This window comes from Capsicum annuum, chromosome 7 (genome assembly GCF_002878395.1).
Source record: "Capsicum annuum cultivar UCD-10X-F1 chromosome 7, UCD10Xv1.1, whole genome shotgun sequence".
Taxonomy (NCBI): Eukaryota; Viridiplantae; Streptophyta; class Magnoliopsida; order Solanales; family Solanaceae; genus Capsicum; species Capsicum annuum.
Genome location: NC_061117.1, coordinates 121,386,136 through 121,398,481, shown reverse-complemented (window position 1 = coordinate 121,398,481; position 12,346 = coordinate 121,386,136).

The following is a 12,346-nucleotide window of genomic DNA, read 5'->3' as shown; positions in this document are numbered from 1 at the left end:
CAAAGCTGCCCATTTTTGGGCTTTGAATTATGAACTTTGGATCCATTTTCTGAAATGTATACTATCTGTATATCAATAGCTTAAGTCTCAACGTTTTTCCATATATCACTGCATATACAGTGTATATCAGCACCGAAGATTCCACTTTCCATCATAAGTCGTGTGACCAAGCGCAGCTATTGTTTTCCGTGTATACGTGCTGTATATCAGCATATACCAGCTTGTATACTGGTGCCATTCTGTGTATATCAGTCCAATTTTGAACTTTAATGAGACTCAACTTGACGGCATTCGAATGCAAGGATATGGGAGTCCCATTGGACTCATCTGGAAGAGTTCATGTAAAGAGAAGAAGAGATAAGGATTAGAAATCAGTCGAATAACTAAAATAGCATAGGATGAGATAAGATTAAAAAAAAACATATTAATAAATAGAAGTTGGCCAAAGTTGAGAGTTCAAGCACACTAGTATACTTTCAAAATGACCAAACAACGATGTGCACTCCTTAAACCCAAATACACACACCAGCATACATAAAAATGCAACAAAATTATGGTATAAGAGATATATTTATAAACATGGTTCTGTAGAGTAAACATGAACAAAATAAGATGATTTTGGCAAGTTGGAGAAAATATTCGACAATTTGTGACCATAGATAATACTGGATAATTTTGAATTGCAACATGCCTTAAGATGATTAGGAAAATGATGCTTAGTCGATAATCCTTGTTATATTACTTCTAAGAATGCATTTCGGCTAGTTATTTTGTGCCAATTATCCAGAATCTAGCACTTGGTTTGACTTATTTTCCTAATAATAATTTTAAAAAATGTATGCAGCCTTCAAAAAAACCAAAAATTGTTGTCTCTGCGGCGGCATAATGTCTCCAGGAAATTAAAACATGTGCAGTTTTACTCTAGTCATTCATAAACAAGCATGTCAAGCAACTTAACATTACCAACACATCTTTAGTAATCTGATTTTAGCAATTCAACCCTTGAATTATCACCATTTGGCAGTCAAAAGAACACGTAAGCTAAGTCTCGAAGTAAAATCCCTTCCTCCATCTTTGACAAACAGGACAGAAATAATTTTGTAAACTAAAACAACAACATGCAGTCCCATGAAAATAACAGAATTTGAGGGTATTCGACACATATATTCCGGAAAGGCAAAATCTTAACCCTCAATAAAAACAATACACATAGCTCAAACATCAATCCCCAAACTCATCAATACCATGAGATTCACATTACAATATCAAATCGTGACAAAGAAGAATGCAAAAATATGAGGTTTCGCACCTATTTTCGGGCAGCGAATCAGGACTCACAGCCTTGAAGAATTTCCACCACCGGAGCTAGAATTAAATTTCACCGGAATCCCACCATTTCGCCGGAATCAGATTGTTGGAGTGTGTTCGTCGAGAATTTTTTGGGTTATGTAGGATTAGAAGCATGCGCCTCCTGAATCCTCAATTTTCCCCCCAAAAAAATCTTCTCCTCCTCACTCTATACACATGGGTATATATAAGAGATTTGACACTGATTTTGGGGTAAATGGAGGGGTAAAAAGGGAAAACAAATTGAGATTTGAATTTCAAAAATTGAGATGAGGTAGCTTAGCTGTTTTTGTCATTGTTGTTGCATTGAAATTACGGGTGTTATTGTTGTTGCTGATACGGGTTGCTGTTGTTGTTGTCGGTTTTTGTTGCTGTTAACGTCGTTGACGTTGGGATGCTGATACAAGAAAATCAAGGAAGTATCAAAACACACTCCAAATTAGTCCACTAATCTTAAGGATCCAAGGACCTTTTTTGAGACCACTCTCGGATTCGCTATCGACAAGAAGAATACAAGGCACAATGGTTATATAATACCAAAACAGTAATAGCAACAACAAGATGATAACAATATGACACAACAATAAGATGAACAACAAGTCACGGCTTCACTAAAACACAAGAACAAACGAATTCAAGTTACAACACTAACAATATTACAATAAGATAAAAGGATAGATAGATAGACTACAAGAAGATGTAATCTTAAGAACTCAAGAGCCTATTCCACTCTTGAACCCTTAACACTGCACACTCCAATTCACCTATATCTTATGTGACACAAGATCAGATTCCACCTCTCTAGCATCTACGTTTCCAAGCAAAATACAAACACTAGTGATTTCACACTAGATCTTGCCCTAGTTTCAGTTGGTGGCTTTTCCAAGCCCTAACTATGGTGTTTCAAGTCTTACAATACTTACAATAATATCCAAAAGCTAAGTCTAAAAGCCCAACAATGTTCTATTTATACTAGGTTACAAATAAAATACAAAAAAAAAGGTCCCATAGAGACTTAGGTGCCCATCAAGTGTAGTATGTTGGCTGATTTTTAGTGCATTTAGATCCCCTTTTGCACTTCAATTGCACACACCAAGTCTCGAACCCAACATGCACTCCCATGAGTCCATATCCGTGTTTATTCCCCTATCATCCTCTCCATCTTGAGAGGAATTTTCTCACAAATTCACGAATTTACCTTGTTCAATCGGCCACTTAAAAAAAACACTCAAAACAGCCCGCAAAACATGAGATGGCATAAAAACACCCCACAAAATCATGAAGAACCCGAGTGCACATTAACATAAGTCTCGGAAAACATCTTCATTTTGAATCTCAGTTTCCTCTCCATCTTGAGCCTTGTTTTTAATCTCATCTGAAACAAGTCTCCTACCATCATACAAGCATCGTCGTAGACTCCATATCCGTTAGGTTCCTTTCTACCATTCTCCTCTACGTGGACATATCGGCTTTGGTGAAGTGGAGTTTCAGTTGAGAGGATTGATTTGGTAAAGTAGAGCTTCGGTGGTGGAGCTTGGACGGAAGGGATTTGGCTTCCAAGTCTTTTTTATTGGACTTGATCGAATGGAGGAGGGATTGACCTATGTAGGTCTCGGGTTGGAGGACATTTGGTGTCTTGGCTTATGTCTATGTCATTTGGTAGTGGTCTTGGAGAATTGATTGTTTGAGGTAGAGCTTCGGAAGTAGAATCACGATAATTCCTTCGACTCTCCACTTGCTCCAACCTCTCAAGTATAGTAGACATATCCGAGCCTAATTTGTCAAGACCCGCATTGGATTTTGCTATTTCTCGGGCAATAGAATCAAGGTGGGACAAAATGGTGTCCATTATGGCAAATAAATTACCTACAAAACAGAAAACACGTTAGTTGTACAAAAACATCCTCACTTTCTCTTTTTATTTCTTGCATCTCGGATTCCTCACTCTCAATCTCACAAGTGTTGTAAACTTTCTTGTACTCCGAGAGGTTTTAAGAGGTGAATCCACGTTTACAAAGACTCCAAAGAGTAAGAAAACGCACAAGGTGTATGACAATGACTCCAAGAATTAAGACACACAAAGGAAAGTTAACACGAAAAACTGTTTCAAAACTAATTTACAATCTAGTTCTAACTCGTAAGTTAGTAAAGGAATCAACAAACGAGACTAAAGAATAACAAATTGAAACTAGAAGATCAAAATTTGAGCTTAAAGTTTGTCGGTGAATAATAATTGGTGAAGTGGCAGTCCGTGATTGTCCTCGGTTCTCAACAATTTTATTTTCCAAATTTGGAAGTCTTAATCAATTTTACAATTTGGAATTAGTGAGAATTGGTTAAGGAAGGAAATATAAATCTTGGAAACCTTTTTCAAATTTCAAAAAGGAAGACTTGACTTTATTTGTACTTCTCCTTAAAACATGGACCCTTGTTTTATGGAAAGTGGTTGAGATGTGATTGACTAGTTGGTGAGTGATGGTAAGTCTTTCAAGACTAACAAAGATCTCACACATTTTCCTTCACCCTTTTGGATCTAACTTTCACGTTATTTTAATAAGGTATGAAGGTTGGGAAGAACATCAAGAACACTTCAACAATCATCAAGAAAAATCAACAACCACTACCAAGATCCACAACAGAACCACATGGCCAACTCCACTATAACAATATTTCACACGGCCAAGACTACAAAACCACCCACAAACGGCCTAGTCTTTTTATGTTGTGTTTCGATTTTAGCAAGAGAGAAAGGTTATGATAAACAACAAGATCACAACAACCACCTTTCAATATCTACAACAACAACACCAACGTCCAACTAAATCCACAACAACAAAAACAACATTACACGGCCACAATAATATTCGCAATGACAGTCTCAACAATTCAACTCAATTTTAGATCAAGACTCAAGAGTGTTAGAGAAGAAGAAAAGCTAACACTAAAAACAACAAATCAAACAAGAGAGCACTTCGATCTAGACACCACAATTCGTCCAAGACTACAACAATAAGAACAACAATTTCTCAGCCAAGAACAAAATATGGACAGATTGCGCCTTTTCTGGAATTTTCAGCTTTTCAACAATTTTTTTTTTATTTTCTAACTTGCAAGCCCAAGATTGATCTTGTAGGAACAAGATCAAACCATTCTCTGATACCAAATAATACAAGAAAACCAAGGAAGTATCAAAACACACTCTAAATCAGTCCATTAATCTTAAGGATCTGAGGACCCTTTTTGAGACCACTCTCGAATTCGCTACCGTAAAGAAGAATGCAAGGCATGATAGTGTATATAACACCAAAAAAGTAACAAAAACAACAAGATGATATTAATATGACAAACAATAAGATGAACAATAATTCACGACTTCACTAAAACACAAGAACAAACGAATTCAAGTTACAACACTAATAAGATTACAATAAGATAAAAAGATAGATAGATTACATGAAGATGTAATCTTAAGAACTCAAGAGCCTATTCCACTCTTGAATCCTTAACACTACACACTTCAATTCATATATATATTACGTGACACAAGATCGAATTTCACCTCTCTAGCATCTACGTTTCCAAGCAAAATACAATCACTAGTGATTCCACACTAGATCTTGCCCTAGTTTCAGTTGGTGGATTTTCCAAGCCCTAACTATGGTGTTTCAAGTCTTACAATACTTACAATAATATCCAATAGCTAAGTCTAAAAGCCCAACAATGTTCTATTTATACTAGGTTACAAATAAAATACAAAAAAAAAAATAAAAGGTCCCATAGAGACTTAGGTGCCCATCAAGTGTAGTATGTTAGCTGATTTTTAGTGCATTTAGATCCCCTTTTACACTTCAATTGCACACACCAAGTCTCGGACCCAACATGCACTCCCATTAGTCCATATCCATGATTATTCCCGTATCAGATGTTGATGTGGTGTTATACCGAGTTATTGTCGATGTTATTCATTGTTATGTATCTACTGTATAGCGTTGTACACTGTCGGTGTATTACTGATGTTGTTTTGTTGTTTGTTGGATAAAAATAAAAGGGAAAGGAAGTTGTTGGGCCGGGTACAAGGAAAAGGGGAATTTGGGCCGGGTTTGTGGCTTGTTGGGGCGGTTTGGAGTGGGCTATTAATATTGGGTTTGCTGAAAGGCTGGCCCAAAATAGGAAAGGTTATTTTATGTTAATGAAATAGTCATAATTGAATAAATTTGGGTAAAGTCGAGACGAAATTATCTTTTAATTAATTTAACGAATTTCTCAAATTTAATAATTTTAAAATAAATATTTAATGAAACACAATTTGATTTTTTTTAATAATAATAATAATTAAAAAATTAAGAAACTAATTATGTCATCAATTTCAATCCTGAGAAAAGTAGAATATTTGCAAATTAATCATACTTTTCACTTTGAATAAATTTTAAAGCATTTTCTTTAACTGATAATTATATAACCATGTATAATTAAACACTAAATATATTAATTCCGCCTAAATTCAAAAGTTAGGATTGAAATTTATTTCAAAATAACTTGAAATAAATATTTTAAAACTATTTAAAATTGAGAAATTTAAAAACTAATTTGAAATGTGGAGGGCAAAAATTAGGTGTCAACAATAGCAATATACAAGGTCAAGAAATGAGAATACAATTTGAACAAATGAAAGACGGGATATACGGTAGTATCGTAGCTTTATATATATATATATATATATATATATATATATATATATAAACATGAGGTTATCTCAAAGCATAATCTAGATGATCATATTTTTATTTTAAGACCTCATTATGATACTATCAAGATCTAATACTAGCATACTCAGGGTTTCTAATCCACTTGTCTGGACATGAAATAGTCATGCATAATAATGACATCATAAAATAGAAGACTTCGAAAACATACCTCAATCTCGATAGCGGATCAACGACCGATATGTCATAAGCTAGCCATAATAATAATAATAATCATAACAATGATAATAACAATATCAACAACAACACGAATAACCGACTACTCCGGACAACCAAATACCTAGCCGAGCCTATGCGTACCCCCACTGCCCCAAGCTTGAAAGGTTTAATCAACGTACAATAACGCAAGACATATTTTTCACTAACATCTATGTAACTGTCCCATATCGTCTGATAGACATAGGTTCATACTGGTGATAGGCGAAGCGCAAGTAAGAATGAATGCAAGGTACACAATCAATATCACAACTCATCATAACTGTCATCATCGTGTTCATTGTCAGTATAATCAAGTTGCCGGCCTTGTCGGTATTAATATATCATCACGGTATCTTTCGGCCTTGCCTGGTATTAATATATCATAACAGTATCCTCCGGCCTTACCGCGTATCAATATATCATCACAGTATCCTCCGGCCTTGCCAGGTATCAATATATCATCACAATATCCTCCTACCTTGTCGGGTATCAATATATCATCACATTATTCTCCAGCCTTTTTAGGTATCAATATATTATCACAGTATTTTTCGTCCTTGCCAAGTATCAATGTATCATCACAGTATCCTCCGGACTTACCGGATATCAATATATCATCATAGTATCCTCCAACTTTGTCGGGCATCAATATATCACCATAGTATCCTTCGGCCTTGCCCAAGATCAATATATCATCACAATATCAATACACATATATTTATAGACATAAAATAGGTGCACGGGCTCAAGACGTGGCAAAAAGAAGGGTAAATCTACAACATTATTAGCATACTTATAATCATAATCGTATCATCATAAGAATATCTAACTTGTCAATACTTCTCAACTATTCGTCATTAGCTAACCAACGCTTATGATCATTAAACCACTAATTCACAAGTCTTCACATGACCTCTAATTATTAGCCTGAATATTATCCTTCATATGATCCTTATTCATGGTACAATAACTAACCATTATTAATTAAGTAGCCAATACCTAACATCTAGTCAAGATTCATCACTAGACCATAATCGTCATTTATCCACAAATCATCATTATCAAATAATCAACCTATACCTGTTAATCATTATTAGTCAACACGTTACAATCTATTATCTAACCATCTTTTATTAAACAACACCATTCATCAACTAACCGTCATTTACCAACAAATCCTCGTTTACCAACTATCTATCATTATTAACTAGTCGGCTTTTATCACTTACATCACTTATTGTCTAGCCTCATTAATATACAACTCCTCGTTTAACAACTAATCGACATCATAGACTTAGTCATTAATATCACTAATTTTCACCTATGCTAAATTCGACATCATCATTAGCCATGTACGAACCATTACTAGCTACCATATTTCAGCTAAATAAGATTCATTAACTGATACGTTAGATTCCTAGCCACCAAGTGTTATAGTCACTGAATAGATAACTAGCTACCACATAGCTTAACCCTTAATTAGAAAGAATAGTCATAAGATCGTAATTCAGTTATAATCACATTAATTACCAATATAATAATTATAAATATACTAAATCTATGCATGTCATCACTAGTATCTAAATCAACAAAGTCGTAGGCAACATACCACATCTTTTTTCATCCTATATCAGAGAGATGTGTATATAAGCATATATATGCATATTCATAAACTATAATTGCATTCTTTATAATGATAAGCACTTCTCGGATATTCATTCAATATCATAACACGACCCTTGGCCTACTAATATGCCTAGAATAATCATAACATCACAATCATGGCCTTCGGCCCATATACATATCCGAAACTCATATGGCTAATCATATTTATAAGTCGTAGTAGGACTCTAATCATCTCACATATAGGAGGCATCTTACATCTAAGAAGCATAATATAAACAAGCATATATTTATCTATAAGATATCTCATGTCAATAGGCCATATATCTTGACTTATGAGAACTCTCACCTCTCTCGGCTAATTGTCATAACCAAGAGAAATATCGTCTCTACAGGCCCGATAATCATAACTAAGAGGAACATTATCTCTAAAGGCCCAATAATTAAGTCTAGGATGAAGTAATATCTCTATAGGCCCAAACATCATATCTAAAAGGGATAGCATCTCTATAGGCCCAACAATCATATCTAAGAGGAATAACATCTCCATAGGCCCAACAATCATATCTAAGAGAAATAGTATCTCTATAAGCCCAACAATCAAGTCTAGGAGGATGTAGCATCTCTATAGACATCTTATTTAGGGAAAAACACATCATCATTCAATAAGCCACTGAGTAACCTTATACTAAGGTTTACTAGTCTCAACTATGCCTAACATCTGCAACAAGGTACACAAGGCTAACACAAGTCTTGGCCTAAGTAGGCCGGATAATCCACTTCTAATCCTTAATTTCCATAATTAGGCACACTGTGCCCCAATAGGCTAAGGTATCTAGTTCATCTTCTAGATGTCAAACAAGTCATAACCAATCCTAAGATAGGAACTTCGTCTAGAAACAAGGGCATCTAAGTCAACTCTATCTAAATTACAATTTCAATACACCACACTAGCCCAATAAGATTAATATATACTAATCATGCCTCCAATGCTAAAACCACATCCCAAACCTAGCATTATATCGCATCCTATATAAACTAATCTTAACTAGGGAGAAGGCAATGAGATTCTAAAGAGTTATAAAATACCATCTTACAGGTCCAAAACCCTCATCTAATAACCCAAACATCATCAATCAAGGCTAAATTGTTCTACTCATAATCAAGCCTAACATCCAAATTCATACGCAATATATAACATACATCATCTATGAAGAAAAGTAAACAAAAGCCTACCTCGAAGCCGAAACGCAAAACCTCACATCATGCATCACATGCTCATCTTAACTTCACAATCTCCAAAATATCATCACACTAACAAAATCATAATCTACTCATCAATACGAGTCTAACGATACCTATATTGCACTATTGTGCTTTGGGTCCAAACATGACACCAAAAATCCCAAGTGGATCCCACATATGAAAAATGAGTTTTCGAGACCAAACCATTGTTTAAATACCATTAGGGAGTTATAACCCTCAATAATAAAGTGAATATCAAACTTGTTTGGGCTAAAATCAAGCCTCAAGCCATTAGGGGTTTTGGGTCAAATAATCAAGAATTCTACACTAAAATTGAAGGATTCATACCTTAGATTTAATTTTAATCATGAATATATAAGTTACTCAAGCTCTTAATCAACACCCAAGACACACTTCGAGGTCTACACACTCTATTAGGGTTTATGGGTCTCAAGAAAATGGAGAAATAATCTATTCTCGACCAAAAAGAGTATTTAAAACAACCCTTCCCAGGCCCTTAACTAGGGCGATTGCACACCCACATTAGCCTCGATCGCAGTATCACGATCGCGATAAGGCCTCTATGATTGCGGTACCTTTGCTACATTACACGATAGTTGGAACTTAGAATTTGATTCCAAGTTTCGACCAATGCCTCGGGATGCATTTGAAATCTAATTTTTGCAAACAAAATATGACCACACAAAATTTAACGTTCCGGATGTATTGGCTAAGTCAGATTTTCAATCCAAGGTCGTTTAGACCAAATATGGGTCACACGCCTAAACTTTCAAATTTTCAACTTTTTGATTGATAGATCAAAATGAGCTCGGGTGCATTGGAACCCAAACCAAAGATCTACCTAGCCTAAAATTGATATTTCAAATCTGAGTCGCAATTTGCATTCAAGATTGTTTCACTAAAGTTTTTGCCTGGTGGCCATTTGGAACCAATAATGACTTCTAGATAGAGAATTGGTTCTAAAAATCAAACGAACTGTCCGATAATCGAACCGTCCATCCCAATAAGTCATAAATAACCTAAGGCAAATATGGAGAAGCTTAAATGATGAAAATAGGCGAAAATATAAAAAACAACCTGAAGGGTCATTATACTTGAGGATGAAAAGAAGCGCCCATTGAAATCCGACATAGTTGTTTGATGGAGACTCTTGAACTATGGCTTGGAGAATTTGAGCTTGAGGATGAACCCTAGGCATTTTCTTGAAAGAGAATTAGAGAAATCCTTATGATTTTATAACTATTAAAGCATGAGAATGAGAGGAAATTATATATTTAACCTTTAATCATACTTAAAAGAATGTACAACGACATAGAATAAAGCTTTAAATAGAAGGAAAAATAGAATAAAGCTTTAAATAGAAGGAAAAGGCTAATTTGCCCTTTAAAACCGTTCTTAAATAGACTGTTGCTATGATCCATGAGTCGTGGTCTGACTTGATCAATTGAATCTATTCTGGACTTATTTTCACAAGTCTCAATACAGGTTGTAAAAACTCATTTCATGGTTCATACTATTGACCCCTAGTTTGGAGGAGAATTGTCAACTTGTCGGTAAAATTTCATTATTCAACACTGTATAACTCATGAAACCTGAGAATTTCACTATTTCTGGGCATCTGTGAGACCCCATAAAATTTTAATGAATTTACTTTTGATCCTCCCGCGTGCATAGTGTCAATTTTTTACTTGAATTATAATTAGGGATGTTAAAAGAGTGTTTTGAGAAAGTTTCAGAATTTTTGGAAGGGGTTTGGGACCTCGAGGTAGTAAGCCTCCGCGATAGTGGCGTGCCACGGAGGATAACTTCCGCGATAAGGGCGTGGTACGGAGGCTACCTGACAACACCCAAGCGCAGACGTAAGTGTACGTGGTCTACCAAGTAGTAAAGTGGCCTTCAAGAAGCCAAGTATCGATCCTACGGGGACTTGTGTTGACAACTATCAAATTTTAGTTTAATAATTGAGAAAAAGTAAACAATAAAGTTTTAGAATTGAAAACTAAAAAGAAACTAAATTAAAGCGGAAAAGTAATGACTCCGGACAATCAATGGGTAGAGATCCAGGGTTAAGGCTTACTAATAATCATACTACGTTATTAAACTTCATTCATTAAATCGCTAATCTTGGTTGTTGATTCATAGGGTTAATCGCACGATTATGGTCTCCTGGCCTCTAACCGTTTACCTAATTTGAACCTTACAACTACATCATTGAGTAGGAAAGTAATAGTTCAATTAAGTTCTTTAAACTATCATCCTACTTGTGAATCAAGTAAGGCATCTAAGTACATTCCTGTCCTAGACACTAATTTGAATTTCTTATTTCATAAAAGATACAAATCATGCTTTGTTTATTCCCATGTTCTATCGCCCTATTCCCTCTCCCGAGTTCACAAGGTTGACAATTAATGTATTTTAAGGGTAGCTAATCCTTAAAATAGTTAAAACAAGAATAAACAAACAACCAATAATGATAAGCAACCTAACAAACTTAATTCAAAGCAAAAGTAGTCATGATTTTGGAAAGGGTGTTTAGCCACACATGGTCATAATCGTAATTATACGATTGTAATTAACAACTAAAGACATGAATGAACTAAATTAAAATAAGAAAAACCTAAAAAGATGAAGTTATAGAAGCCCCTCAATCTCCAAAGACATCCAAGAATAAATAAAAACGTGTATAAAGTCCTATTTATAGTAGAAGAAATAGCTTATGCCTTGTTGAACAAAGATTCAATTTTTTACCGTTTGTGGAAATAGTGACGCGTCGCGTTGGTTATCGGGTTGAAGGAACGTCATATCGCATCTAATTCGCATTAGTTCACTGTTTTGGGTGCCTTCTGAATCCAGTGGTGACTCACGCACCAATATCCCTTTTCACGCTCCCTCACTCACCCAATACATTTCAGGTGTCCAAAATTGCGTCAAGCTGTGTTTTGTGCTTCTGTGGTCCATTCCAAGACTTTTTGAGTTGTTTCCACTTGATTTGAAGCTTTTAAATTATTCATATATCACCATATTCCATTTACCAAGCACATTATATCATTAAACACAACAATTTAGGGCTCAAAACAACACAACATCCAACACGATGAACTAGAAACACGAGCTAAGCATATGCTTCATTCACTTTGATCTCTAACTTA